This window comes from Hippocampus bargibanti, linkage group LG04, assembly GCF_051943395.1.
Source record: "Hippocampus bargibanti isolate YZ-2025 linkage group LG04, ASM5194339v1, whole genome shotgun sequence".
NCBI lineage: Eukaryota > Metazoa > Chordata > Actinopteri > Syngnathiformes > Syngnathidae > Hippocampus > Hippocampus bargibanti.
The window spans coordinates 19,143,084-19,157,794 of NC_142737.1; the positions used below are offsets into that span (position 1 = coordinate 19,143,084).

The 14,711-nt window shown below is 43.2% G+C and overlaps 1 protein-coding gene across 14 annotated transcripts in view; it reads left to right on the plus strand.

The window, feature by feature from the left end:
- rimbp2b (RIMS binding protein 2b) overlaps positions 1-14,711 on the plus strand; it is a 124,532-nt gene that overhangs the window by 22,811 nt on the left and 87,010 nt on the right. For 12 of the 14 annotated variants that reach the window (XM_088994586.1, XM_088994582.1, XM_088994590.1 and 9 more), the window contains one exon: positions 8,035-8,173. The exons of 1 other annotated variant lie outside the window; for it this stretch is intronic. The gene's annotated coding sequence lies outside the window, so the exon portion shown is untranslated. Of the gene's footprint in view, positions 1-5,870; positions 6,416-8,034; positions 8,174-14,711 lie in introns of those variants that run through there. One more of the 14 variants, XM_088994578.1, reaches the window with a different exon arrangement.

Genomic DNA, 14,711 nt, shown 5'->3' on the forward strand with positions numbered 1-14,711 from the left:
CTGAGGAGGAGGGAAAAAATGCTCCTGGCTGGCTCGCCAATAAAGAGTTTGATGGTTCTCTTTATTTGTAAGTAGGTTCGTTGTCAGATCTCCCAGGCAGGTGACGCGCAGAGCTTGATCGTGGCGTGGAGTTGAGCAAGTCGTGCCGTGATGTCCGTCCGACGCCCGGCGCGAGCCGGGCGCCTGAGCGGGTCCGTGCAAGTCTCTTTGGGTCTGTGAGTCCGAGATGATTCTGCCCCGTGGTTCGCCCAATCTCTCTGTCCCACGACAGCTCCTTTTATACAATTTACAAGCGTGTGCTATGCGTCAGGGTGATACGCACATCAAGGAGATCAAGAAATTGAAAGACATGAAAGTGTTGAAAGGCGCACTTCAAAATCATACACTCGTGTGACGCAACAAAGTCATACAGAACATCCCGAGAAGTGAGAGGGTTGTAATTGGTGGAGACTTCAATGGACATGTTGGCGCAGGAAACAAAGATGATGAGGAGGTGATGGGCAGGTTTGGACTCCAGATGAGGAATGCTGAAGGACAGATGGTGGTTGACTTTGCTAAGAGAATGGAAATGGCTATTGTGAATACTTTCTTTCAGAAGAGACAGGAACATAGGGTGACCTATAAGTGTGGAGGCAGAAGTACACAGGTAGACTACATTTTGTGTCAACGGCACCATCTAAAGGAAATCAGTGACTGCAAAGTAGTGGTTGGTGAGAGTGTAGCCAGACAGCATAGGTTGGTGGTATGTAGGATGACGCTGGCAGTGAGGAAGATGAAGAAACCAAAGGCTGAAGTGAGGACAAAATGGTGGATGTTGAAAAGGAAGAGTGTTGCATGATGTTTAGGAAGGAGGTAAGACAAGCACTGGGTGGGCAAGAGGTCCTTCCAGATGACTGGCAAACTACAGCGAACATAATCAGAGACACGGGTCGGAAAGTACTTGGTGTATCGAGTGGAAGAAAGGTAGATAAGGAGACTTGGTGGTAGAATGGGGAGGTACAGGAGTGTATACAGAGAAAGAGGTTAGCAAAAAAGAAGTGGGACACTGAGAGGACGGACGAGAGTAGACAGCAGTACAAGGAGATGCAGCGCACGGTTAAAGTAAAGGTGGCAAAGGCCAAACAAGAGGCCTATGATGACTTGTATGCTCGGCTGGACAGCAAGGAAGGTGAGACTGATCTTTACAGGCTGGCGAGACAGAGAGACAAAGATGGTAAGGACCTGCAGCAGGTTCGGGTAATTAAGGATAGAGATGGCAATGTATTAACAGGTGCCAGTAGTGTGATGGCGAGATGGAAAGAGTACTTTGAAGAATTGATGAATGAGGAAAATGAGAAGGAACAAAGAGTAGAAGACGTGATTGTTGTGGACCAAGACGTAGCAAGCATTAGCAAGGATGAAGTGAGGAGGGCGCTGAAGAGGATGAAGGGGGGAAGGCACTTGGGCCTGATGATTTACCAATCGAGGTATGGAAGTGTCTTGGAGAGGTGGCGGTGGTGTTCCTGACTGGGTTATTCAACAAGATCTTAGATGGTGAACAGATGCCTGAAGAATGGAGACGAAGTGTACCTGTGCCCATTTTTAAGAACAAAGGAGATGTGCAGATTTGTACTAATTACAGAGAAATAAAGTTGATGAGCCATACAATGAAACTCTGGGAAAGAATAGTTGAAGCTAGACTAAGAGCAAAAGTGAACATTTGTGAGCAGCAGTATGGCTTCATGCCAAAAAAGAGTACGACAGATGCAATGTTTGCTTTAAGAATGCTGATAGAGAAGTACAGAGAATGTCAGAAGGAATTGCACTGTGTCTTTGTAGATCTGGAGAAAGCGTATGACAGGGTGCCCAGAGAAGAGCTGTGGCATTGCATGAGGAAGTCTGGAGTGACAGAAAAGTATGTCAGAGCGGTGCAAGACATGTATCATGACTGTAAGACACTTGTGAGGTGCGCTGTCGGTGTGACTGAGGAATTCAAGGTGGAGGTGGGACTCCACCAGGGGTCAGCTCTGAGCCCCTTCTTGTTTGCTATGGTGATGGACAGGCTGACAGACGATGTTAGACAAGAATCTCCTTGGACCATGATGTTTGCAGATGACATTGCGATCGGTAGCGAGAACAGGGAACAGGTGGCGGAGAAACTAGAGATGTGGAGATATGCCCTGGAAAGGAGAGGAATGAAGATCAGTCGCAGCAAGACGGAATATATGTGTGTGAATGAGAGGGATCCAAGTGCAAGCGTGATGCTACAGGGGGAAGAGATAAAGAAGGTGGAGGATTTCAAGTACTTGGGGTCAACTGTCCAGAGCAATGTAGAGTGTGGAAAAGAGGTGAAGAAGCGTGTCCAGGCAGGCTGGAGCGGCTGGAGAAAAATGTCAGGTGTGATGTGTGATAGAAGGGTTTCAGCTACGATGAAAGGAAAAGTGTATAAAACCGTAGTCAGACCAGCCAGGATGTTTGGACTGGAGACGGTGCCACTGAAGAAAAGACAGGAAGCAGAGCTGGAGGTAGCAGAGATGAAGATGTTGAGGTTTTCTTTGGGAGTGACCAGGTTGGATAGGATCAGGAATGAGTACATTAGACGGACAACTCATATTAGAGGCTTTGGAGAGAAAGTCAGAGAGGCCAGGCTGAGATGGTTTGGACATGTCCAGAGGAGAGAGAGTGACTATATCAGGAGAAGGATGCTGAGCCTTGAACTGCCAGGCAGGAGACCGAGAGGAAGACCGAAGAGGAGGTTTATGGATGTGGTCAAAGAGGACATGAAAGTAGCTGGTGTGAGAGAAGAGGATGCACAAAACCGGGATAGATGGAGGACACTGATTCACTGTGGCGACCCCTGAGGGGAAAAGCCGAAAGGAAAAGAAGAAGACTGAACAGCTAAGGTTTGCGAGCGTGGGTGCATGTAGTAAATGTTGTTTTCACTCGGGTTTGTTCAAGGTCGCAAAGATGTTTGCCACCAATGTTCATGGTCTCAAATAGTTTTTATTTTGGCAAAAAAATAAACAAAACAAAAAAAATGTTTGTGACCATCAAAACTGTTTGGAAATATATGTTGAATTTGTTTGCAGCTGCTTGCAATATTGAAAGAACCATGACACAACAAGCAACATTCAGTACAACAAACATTGGCCAACTGTCATATCTCTTTGAGATGCAGTTTTTAAAGGAGCTCAAATATTTTCTTTCCATAACCTCAATATACAGGTTTGTGATAACAGTGGATACAAAGCCCAAAGCACAACTATGTTTTTGTCTGTAAAACGTCCACATGAATTGAAAGTATGTAGTGTTGAGTTCCAAATTGGTTTGCGTTAAGTGTGGTTATTTCCTCGAGTCTGCAATCAAACAGTAACTGTTGCCTCGGTTTTCAGTGCATCATGGATCGGGATGCACGTGAAGAAGGAAGTAATATCAAATAAAAATATTGGAAATGTTTTTTTATCCGGCTTTAGATGTCTGACCTCTTCAACAAAGTTCATAGACATAAACGGGGTTTATTCTAAATGCCCTCCTGTCATGTACACAGAGGCTAATGTAAAATGATACAATCAACTGTCGTCCTTTCCTTTGTCGAAAGGGCTAAACATGGCAGACACGTGGATATCATGGCTATGCGTGTGTGGATGAGTTGTGGCTGAACGTGGTCTTAAGTGACTGAAGAAGCTTGGTCGTAGTAACAGCTGGAACACTGCTGCTGCTGGCGCCAGAAAGTGGTCTCAGTAAGGCACGTGACCCCCAGTGTGAGGCTTTAGTGATATGAGCAACAGGGTCGCCGCACAATGTTACATAACACTATCTTCACTGGGAAACAGCTCTCGAGATGCCTTCTGTAAGGCTCCGTGACAGCAGAGTGAAAGAGCATTATCATCGTTAGCAGCCCTGTCACTTGGGCAAATTGTTGGGCTCTCTCATGCATGACAATGCAAGCAAGACGTTTACACATTGTGCTGCCCCCAGTAATTACGTTGCAATGCAGTACAGTGCCCCCTAGTGGTGGAATGGTTAAAACCACTCAAAAACGTTGTGAAGTAGCCATTTTAAAATCGAACTGTGGAGAGTTGTGATTACATCCATGTCCATCCTCTTTCTATCGACAGCCAGCATTCCATTTATTTATTTATTTAGTAGTTTTTTTTCTATCAAGTTGACATGCATGTCCTCATTTTTGTGCAATGGTTGTCATGCAGGGTAATCGAGTGATTAGCACACCGGTCCGGCGTCACTGTGTGGCTATTGCATGTTCTCCCCAGGCCCTCGTGGCTTTTCTCCGGGTCCTCCAGTTTCCTCCCACATTCCAAAACCATGCGTGGCAGGCTGATTGAACACTCCAAATTGTCCCTCAGTGTGAGCGCAGACGATTGTTTGTCTCTGTGTTCCCTGCGATTGGTTGGCAACCAATTCAGGGTGTCCCCCGCCTAGTGCCCGAAGACGGCTCCAGTACCCCTTGCGATCCTAATGACGACTGTCCTCTTTTATAGCAGTCTGGAATGGATGGTTATCATGCAGTAAACTGAATCTTACTTTGATTGCCTTTGATCTTGCATTTGTAAGTTCTGCTGGCAAGTAACCATGCCCGGTGTCTCACTCATGCCCCAAAACAATATGACCAACACCCTCAGATGTCTCCGGCTTTGTCCCAGAGTCACCCTTCACAGTGGCTTCTGGAGTCTAATTGCACTATTTGACCACTCATTATTGGCAGGCGAGGTTCGCACTTGAACAGAGCAGTTAATACAAGCCAAACGTGCTGCTCCAACCCACTTTTAACTTTGGGGATAATTATTGAAAGCCAATATGCTCGGGGGTCAAAGCTCTGTGTTTACGTGGGGGTGTAATTGATGCTAATGTCCTGATCAAGTGGAATTTCACACTGGATTAACAGGGAAAAGCTGGGCTCTGCTGTTCTGCTTGTGGTGGCTGCTGTTATTCCATTTGCAATGATTTATCTTCGTTAGCAGCGTGATAGGGCATGCTGCATTTTTTTTTATGCAAGAGTCTCCACTGGGTTATTCGAGCCTCCTCCAATCCACTACTTCCATGCTGAGCCTTCAAGGGTCAGGATTGCCAAGTAATTACATGAACAGACTGCAAAATGATGCTGACTTCAAGAACAAAAAGATTTATTGTTAGGTGTATATATAGATACATTTTTTAAATACATTATTGAGTATCACTGTGCATAATAAGCAGTTAAAGCAACAAAGGAATACGTCTGTGTAAGCTCTCAGTCGTACAGGAGTGGTCCATCGATGAGAAGGTTTCTTCAGCCGTCATCTGTACAAATTTGAAGGTTTCAGACGTTTCGCCTTAAATTGCAGGAGTTTCTGAAAAATTACAGAGTCCTTTGGCAACACAAAATTCCTACTTATTTTAAACCGATAAACACGTTAAGGCAAAAATTAGTGCATCCAAAAGATAGGCTACCAAATGAAAAACAAAGTAATGTTGTTTATTCCATACATTGTAAGAATGAAAATTGTAAAGAGCAGTACATTGGGGAGACTCAACAAATTCTCAAAAAAAGACTTTATCAACATCGCAGGGATAATACAAGTGGGCCTCAATCGGCAGTACATTTGCACCTAAAAGCTAGCAACCACTCAATTGACGACAATGAAGTTAAAATCTTAGCGAAACAACATAGATGGTTTGAAAGGGGGGTAAAAGAAGCGATTCTTATAAAACAACAAAATCCTTCATTAAACCGGTCTGGTGGGGTGAGGTTCAATTTGGATCGTTCATACAATAGCCTGCTTAGGCAAAACAGGTTAGGCAACATCAGTAATGCTGACGAGGTGATACCGGTGGGAGTGGGGGAAATGGGCCAGTCGTTAGTCAGGAATGTAGCAACAATCAGTGGGGCCACAGGGAGTGGTCCTCTGCTCCCCCCAACCTAAGAGTAGGGACCTATCATAGCTGTGTCCGGCGCCGCCATGGCTGGACATTAGGGATACATAAATAGGGCCGATACGACCAGTCAGACTTTAGTTCGCTGACGAAGCCTCTTGGATAGGAGGCGAAACGTCCGAAACCTTCAAATTTGTACAGATGACGGCTGAAGAAACCTTCTCATCGATGCAACAAAGGAATGTAAATATCTGAAGGCTGGAGTAACTGACAATGGCAAAAGTTGGCCGTCATATTATTAATGCCGCAAAGAAAGAAGTGTTCTTATTAAGCTGAAGAAAAACCCAAACTTGCTTTTCCTGTTAGTGCACAAAATAATTGTGCTTGGACTATTTGTTAATGCTAGAATAGACCAGTTATGGAGCCATCATAAAAAATTCCAAATCAAGGTCTTCCTTGGCCCTCTGAATAACTAGGTCCGTCTCTGCAGAAGACGAATCGGATCCCCATCCCCGCACACCCAACCACTGGAGGACAGACTGGTGACAAAGGGGATACTGAAATAAAAGTGAGACATGATGCGTTTCTTTTTTCACAATTTGTTATCATTGTGAAATGATTCGATGAAACTGGGCAAAATGGTGTCATTGGATTGGATTGGATTGGATTTGCCTTTGTTAGTCTCACAGTGGAGAAATTTACATTTTAGGGCAGCAAAGTGATGAAAGGAATGAAAGTATAAAAACAAAATACATGATGGGCCTTACTTTTACTGTTTGTGAATACCTATGGGCAGGGTTTTGTCCTTTGTCCTTGTGGATGATTTATTCTCCTGAATTATGACCCCAATACGCCACCGAGGTACTGCTCCCTATGTTAGCTGCTTTACAGTTACTATAGAAGCCAGCACCCTATACTATAATTTTCTTTTGTTACAGTTCTAGAATAAACTGCATCATGTATTGTAATTAAGAGCCCCTGAGCACATGAGAAATTTGAGGGGCTCAAACGAAATGTTGGGCTTTAGGAAAAGGACAGGATGGACACAGATGTCTGTTTGTGTTGAGAAGGTTACTGCCTTACTGCCTTCTGCTATGAGACGCTAATTGCCCATTGGCCGTGAGTTGGGCATGTGCAGCTGGGGACATGCACCTAAAAATATCGTTGCCCGTTCCTATAAGTGGCAGGCACATGCAGCAACATTGCATTAATGGTCATTACTAATGGATGGCTTGGACAAAAAGGTGATTTTCTGTCTGTGTCCTCTGTGCCAGGAAAGAAGCCAAAGTCACAGTAGCAGGGGTTCAACATACAGTTTAGATTATTTCATGGAACCGCCCTTTTCTTGGTGGAAATGCCACATTGTCATAGCCAAGCAAGTAACATGACGTTGTTTGTTTCGCGTGTGGCCCAGAAGTTTCCATGTTTGTTACGTCAAAGACCTGAGCCCCATGCAGAGTTGGCCTGCCATGCTAGAGTCGTGTTACACCACTCCCACTATGTAACAAAAGCTGCATCTGGTTCCATTTCAATGGAGCTTTGAATAATTGAAATTTCACATTTTAATGATACATCATGGTAATGACATAGAAATGACATATGACTTAAACAAGGTAGCCATCCATTATCCCATGTCGCTGGTGCATACATGCACCCACGCACGCACACACGCAGGCACGCACGCACACACGCACATCCACATGTATATTGTCCAAGTGAATGTTAAGTAAATGTTTAATTTGATAACTTTGAACCATTTTCAGTAGATCCCCCAGGCAGTACTTAGAAACTTGAAGACATGTCTGCTGTTGCTGATAATGTGTGTGTCCATTTAGACCACTTTCTCGCCAAAATTCACCTGCACACTAAATTTTGGTGCAAGATAAATGATGATGATGGTGATGGTGACTGTGATGATGATGATGATGATGATGATGATGATGATGATGATGATGATGATGATGATGATTTTATAATTAATAGGTCGTTGCAGCAGCAGTGAACATTTACTGGACCGGATTGAAAATTAAAGCAAGAGCAAATGTGGTCGCGATGTATTGTAAAGTACTCAAATTTACCTGGGCAGTGATAAGCAGCCTCAAAATACTGATCTGTAGTTCCCGAGAATGTACAAGTAAACGATTCATTCATCTTCAACTTTATCTCTTCTCCCCACTAATTCTGCAGCTAAGAAATAAGGTGACACCACTGCAACTCCCCAGTGTACAGCATTTGGACAACCTTTGCCTTCCACAGAACAGCGGTGCAGCCCTGAGCCTCAACCCTGAGACCCAGAGGAGCCTCAAAGCTAAAACAGAGCTTACTGGTGAGCTTACTTCATGAAAGATTGATACAAGCTTATTGATGCTAGACTGGACAAAGGTCTATCCAAGGGGCAAGTATAGATACAACACAAATAAAAATAACAAGAATTGACACATCGAAATGCTGATCAAAGATCCTCATTTTTTTTTTACTCAGGGATGACCTTAAATGGTCACAATAAAATTATTCTTTGATATACTGCTGCGGTACTACCAATGTGCTGTACTCAGTGAAAAATACATATTCTATGTCAAATATGTCTGTGTAAGCTCTCAGTCGTACAGGAGTGGTCCATCGATTAAAAGGTTTCTTCAGCCGTCATCTGTACTTCTTTGAAGGTGTCGGACGTTTCGCTTCTTATCCAAGAAACTTCGTCAGCAAACTAAAGTCTTACTGGTAGTTTAGGCCCTATATATATATCCCTACTGTCCAGATATGGCGGTGCCGGACTCTGCTATGATAGTTCCCTGCTCTCAGGTTGGCGGAGCAGAGGCCTACTCCCTGCCGCTCCACTGATTGTTCCTATTTTGCTGACTAACGACTGGCCTGATTGCCCTACTTCCACCGGTATCACCTCATCAGTAAATCGCTTCTTTTACAATCGGCAGTACATATGCACCTAAAAGCTAGCAACCCCTCATTTGATGACAATGAGGTTAAAATCTTAGCAAAAGAACATAGATGGTTTGAAAGGGGAGTAAAAGAAGTGATTTTCATAAAACAGCTAAATCCTTCTTTAAACCGATATGATGGGGTGAGGTTCAATTTGGATCGTTCGTACAACAGTCTTCTTAGGCAAAATAAGATTAGGAATACTGATGAGGTGATACCGGTTAGATAAGATAAAAAGCGAAACATCCGACACCTATGTCAAATATGGAAATGTTGTTGGGTGACTGGTGTTTGTACTCATGCCCATTTCCACATAATTTTCTTGACACAGTCAAGCGTCAACAAGCTGATGACATTTAGATTTTTCCATGCTTTTTTTTCATGATACCGCTTGGCTTTGTTCAATGATCTTGGCTTGAATCTGGTCCTAAATCTGTCATCATCATTGATATTCATTTTTGGACAAGGCAAAATACTCCTGCATTGGCCTCGGAAAATCCAGACACAAATGGTAATTAAAACCTTCTTTTACACTTGCTGGGAAGACCGTTGTTGGAGGAGTTTCCTGAGAACTACTGCATATGGTGTGAGCACGACAAAACCAATAATAGAAAGTGCATCATTAATGATCGTGAAACTGAATTTAAAAACAGTGAACTTTATTTCTTTCTCCATCACTCTCGGCCACTTCTTACACCATGTACGGTTTGTCTCTATGAAACACTTTTCCCAAATTGCAACAACTGTGTTTGTTTGAATGGGCTGAAGCACCAGTGGCCATGTTGTGGAAAAGTAATGGATGTAAACAGCTTTCCAGAAACAACATGTCTTGGTGCTCAACAGGCTTTCTTGAGGCTGTCTCGGTTCTCTTGACGTTTCCTTGATGTCTGTGCTTCAACATGAATGAGCAGAATCGATTCAGCTCCAGTGTAGTAATTGCAAATTTGTGTATGTGTGCTTGTGTGTTTGTATATTTCTCAAGCTGCGATGTGATATGAATCTGTTTGTACACTCTCATTCTTGGGACAAAAGGAGAGTTGGTCGAATGGAACTACCGTATTTTCACGACCATGAGGCGCATATAAACGTCTCAGATTTTTTTGAAAATGTGCGGTGCGCCCTGTAGTGCGGACGTATTAGAGGCCATCAAGAGGCGGACGTGGTAGAGAGCATGAGGGGGGATATGTGGGGTGTGGTTTGTGTATACAAGAAGAGGTATGTGCTTCATGCAGAACATTGCTGTTTTAACAACTCAGAAAATGGCAAAGAGACATGGTTATGAAGCTCAGTTTAAACTGAAGGCTTTCCAAGGAGGTCTGTCTTGGTGCTGGCGTTTTATGAAACTGTGCCATTTTTCCATCCGGGCCAGGACTACAGCAGCGCAGCAACTTCCGGCGAATTATTCTGAAAAGCTAGCGAAAAGGCTTCGTTTCCTGTTGTGCTTGGCTGCCATGCTAACCGAGAGAAACTCCCGCCGATGGTGATTTTTAAAAGAAAGACTTTGCCTAAAGAGACATTTCCAGCAGGCGTCATTATTAATGCAAACGAAATGGGCTGGATGTTACGCCACAGTTTGCCAATGGATTGTGGATGCTTGTGGTAACGTGTCTGCTGGCACGGTGGTTCGAGCTTTCGGAAAAGCCAGCATCATTTCCGAGGAGCCGCACGGCACAGAAAGTGACTGACCGTGAGGAAAGCGAACCTGCCACGTTGGTTTAGCGCAGCTGTTCGATTCTGAGACAGAGGATGAGGACTGATGGGTTTGATTACTGACTGTTACCGGTAATGTGCTTGTTTTTACCATGCCGACGGCTATTGAGTGATGGTTACAAAATGTTCTTACTTTGTAATTAATAAATAAAGCACTACCAAACTCAGTTTTGCTCCCGTTCTGTTTTTATAAATACGCACACTTGTATGCCTGTGTGTTGTGAGGCGGACGTACGTATGGCAGTAGGGGATATGTACCGCTATATAATCAGAAAACCTTGATTCGTCCCATTGTGGGACGAATCAAGGTTTTCTGATTCTGATTCTGAAAACTTGTGTCCTTTCATCCGGTGCGCCCAATGTGTATGTTAATTACAGAAATGGCACACATAAATGAGACTGCGCCTTTTCACACGGTTTGGTCGTGAAAATACGGTAAACTCGTATCCCCCAGGTTTAGAAACACCTTTTCCACAAAACTTTCACGAGCGTCAAAGCCCTATATTTGACACTTTTACAGTGTAGCCATCTTGCATTGCACCAGTTTTGGCCTGTATGGGTGTGAGCTTAGCACCGCTGAGTGTGACCGTTGGCAAAAATGACGTTGGCGTGAGTTTTATTTATAAATACCCCACCTGCTTGCCACATAACTACTTGATGATTAGTTCGTCACCATTTTGTCAGGGCTCATCTCCATCACTTCCAAATAGACCAGTGTGAATGAGAAGCCATGGTGTGATTTAAAAACACAGTGAGGAACTAATTAACAGACACTTCCCCCCGTCTGGCAGTATATTGCCATAGAAAGAACAGGGAACTTCACAGCAAAAGTAATGAATAAATGAGGTCAATAATGATGCCGATTACACCACACCAGTGTGTGTAAGCAGCACTGGGACAGACTGGCTGATGAGTAAGTGCTATGAACTCCACTGCGACATCTTTACCTCACAGTATAATAATAATAATAATAATAATAATAATAAAAAAGGACTCCGAGATGGCACTCGAGTAGGCAGCCGTCAGCAAGTGCTCTCATGAGACTTGCTTTTTTTGTTGTTTTTGTCTTGTTTTTGTGTTTGTTTTATCACTTTGTGTTGTTGTGCGTCGTGTGGAACGGATATGGACTGTTTTTCAGCATTTTTGGCCACGACATTCACCAAAGAGGAGACTGCTGAGCGGTTGCGCCTTTTCGGCAGAATGAATATGCCAGTACTGTTTTTGAATGGGAGGAATGTCGGTCCCATTTGACTGTCATCGCTGGACAGCTCTGGGGCGATTGTGCTTTTTTGCGCCTGTAATGGGCAGCATCTTCACTCTTTGTTCAGCGGAAAGGTCGGTGCTGTTGGACAGTCTGCGGCTGGATGGATGCATGGCTTGAGGAGCCCACGGTAAGAAGAAAGGAGCGTCAGCGCAGAGCGCCAATGCGGATGTGGAACTGTCGCGGCATTGAATTGAAGCGGATTTATGTGGGACAGGAGATCTGAGACAATCTCTTTTTGTCAATGGATGCTACATCTGAGGGTTTTCTTTCAACATTTAGCTTGTAATCGAGTAGTAGTGTTGCTACTTTCCTTCCTTTCATCACTTTGCTGCTGTGAAATGTAAATTTCTCCACTGCGAGACTAATAAAGGCAAATCCAATCCAATAATAATAATAATAATAATAATAATAATAATAATAATAATAAATAATAATAATAATAATAATACATTTCATTGAGAAGCGCCTTTCTAAACTCTCAAGGAGACTTTACAGTCATCAATGCAAGACTACCGCTAATATTTAGCTTCAATGCGAATGTTTTTGAGGAAAGATTCGATATTGGAGTGTTGCAAATGCAACACTGGTCGTTGAGCGTCAAGACAACAGTGGAACACAGATGAGACGATCCACATAAATGTTGCTGGCAGTTAGCTAGCAACAGTTAGCTCACCATTACCTAACAACAGTTTCGGATGGCTATTAATAATAATAATAATAATAAATATACATTACAATACAGTATAAGACTAACATGAATTGAAATTGTGATTTTAATTCTCTTTCATAATTTTGTGACCAAAATATTATTTGACTAAAGCATATCCCCTTGTGCTGTACCTTTTACTTTTTGGTGCTTCTCAGAAAGATTTGCATCCAGTCATGCATCTTGCTGTTATGCTGTGCTGTTATGCATTTTTTTCACTCCTCAGTCAGCAAGGAAATGAGCTACTCAGAGAAGCAGTACTGAGGAGGGGGTGGATAGGTTGGAGGTGATGTTATTAGCTCCCTGAAGTGGAAAAATAGATGAGTATGGACCCTGAAAAACTGGGCTACTAGCAGTAATTACCAATATTGCAAGGTCTTACGTACTAAAGGAGTGAGTGAAATGATAATGAAAAACTGCATGAAGCTCTTCTTCAGGAAGCACCATATGCCAGCAGTCTGTCGTCCCACAAAAGTGATCCAACCAACCATCAAAACATAGGCAGTATATACCTCTCTGGTATCTCCTGAGTGTATGTTGGAGGAGACTGGCCTTCTTTCCTCCGCATGTTCGTTAATATCGGATGATGAGGATTTTGGTAATCCAAATAAAGGCTGGAGTCGATGAGCAGTACCTTCGAAGCGTTTATTTGCAGAATATTCCAGAGACACACATGATTTTCAGACAATGGCTGCATGATCACGAGTATGTCCACATCATGGACACACAACATATTTATTTCATCACAAGGGCGGTATCAAGACTATGGCGCGACACCGAGGTGGCTTTCTTCCAAAACAATTCATCGCTTTGATCAGTCTGTGTCCACAAAGTCTCCAGTAAGCAGTGTATCAAGGTTAACAGATGGCTCCAAGAATGAACCTGGTTCACTCAGAAGTGTAAAAGAAGGTTATACAGGCTAGAGTAAATATGGCGTAAAACACACTCATGACATTATTGAAGACGCACTTCATGACATTGTTGAAGACGCAAATCATGACATCTTTTAAGACGCATATCAGGATGTCATCTCCATGACATATGATTGAGAAAAGCAAAATACCATGGCATTGGTTGGATTGGATTGGTTTTGCCTTTATTAGTCTCACAGTGGAGAAATTTACATTTCACATAGGCATAGGTTTAACTAAACAAATTATAATCAGAAATAATCCTTCATGTACTTAACAGAGAAGTATTTGTGCCCGATGAGACTCTTGTGGCATGCTGCTAATTGGAGAGAAAACAAAAGCAGATGAAAAAAAATGTTTTGGAGAATAAAACGGAATTGCCAGATTAGGTTTCTTCCTCCTATATCAATTTGCACTTTTTTTACAGTATGAAAGCCATTACTTAGGAAAGCAGTTGGCTCGTACAGCACAAGCAGGCAAGCCAGTCACCGCCATTCAAGGCAGTTTCTCACTGTCCTTTCATATTCATTGTCAAAATGTGTCTTTCAAATAAATCTTCATGACTTTACTCATTTGTTAGCAGATTGTGAAAGACTGGGATTATATCACACCAAAATGTGCTCAACATAACTACTGTCATAAAATGTTCCCGTATCATTAATACATTCCTGACATTTACAAAAGAGAGCAAAATTATTGTTTCAATACTTCTTTTATCCCAAAACCCGACAAAAAAATATGGAATGCACTTTTGGAAGATAAATTGGCAGACTGGAGTTGTTCAACAGAAGGTGTGAGAATATTTACTGCAATAATGTGATGTATACGTCTGTCTAAGATCTCAGTCGTACAGGAGTGGGCATTGGTGAAAAGGTTTCTTCAGCCGTTATCTGTACTTCTTTGAAGGGGTCGGACGTTTCGCTTCTTATCAAAGAAACTTCGTCAGCAAACTAAAGTCTTACTGGTAGTTTAGGCCCTATATATATCACTTTGTGTGTCTCCATGACCCCGAGAGCTATGTCGGCTGGAGTCTTGTACTCCTGGCAGGGTCACCCAAGCCGAACAGGTCGGAGGGTAGAGGCCAGACAAAGAGTGATCCCAAATCCGCACCCGGGGGTAGGCGTAGGCGGAGTCCAACAGATCGGACCACCCGCAGCCCCCTGCAACTGCACTCACCTGAAGGTCGTCTTGAGTCCTCACTCATGCCACTGGAATACAGTGTACATAAGTATGTGGGAGAAGGAATTGCGCACCCCGTCCCTCACACTAAATCCACCAGTAGCGCAGGTTTCAGCTTCCACCATATAAATCCACTGGCGATAGGATAAAGTGACAG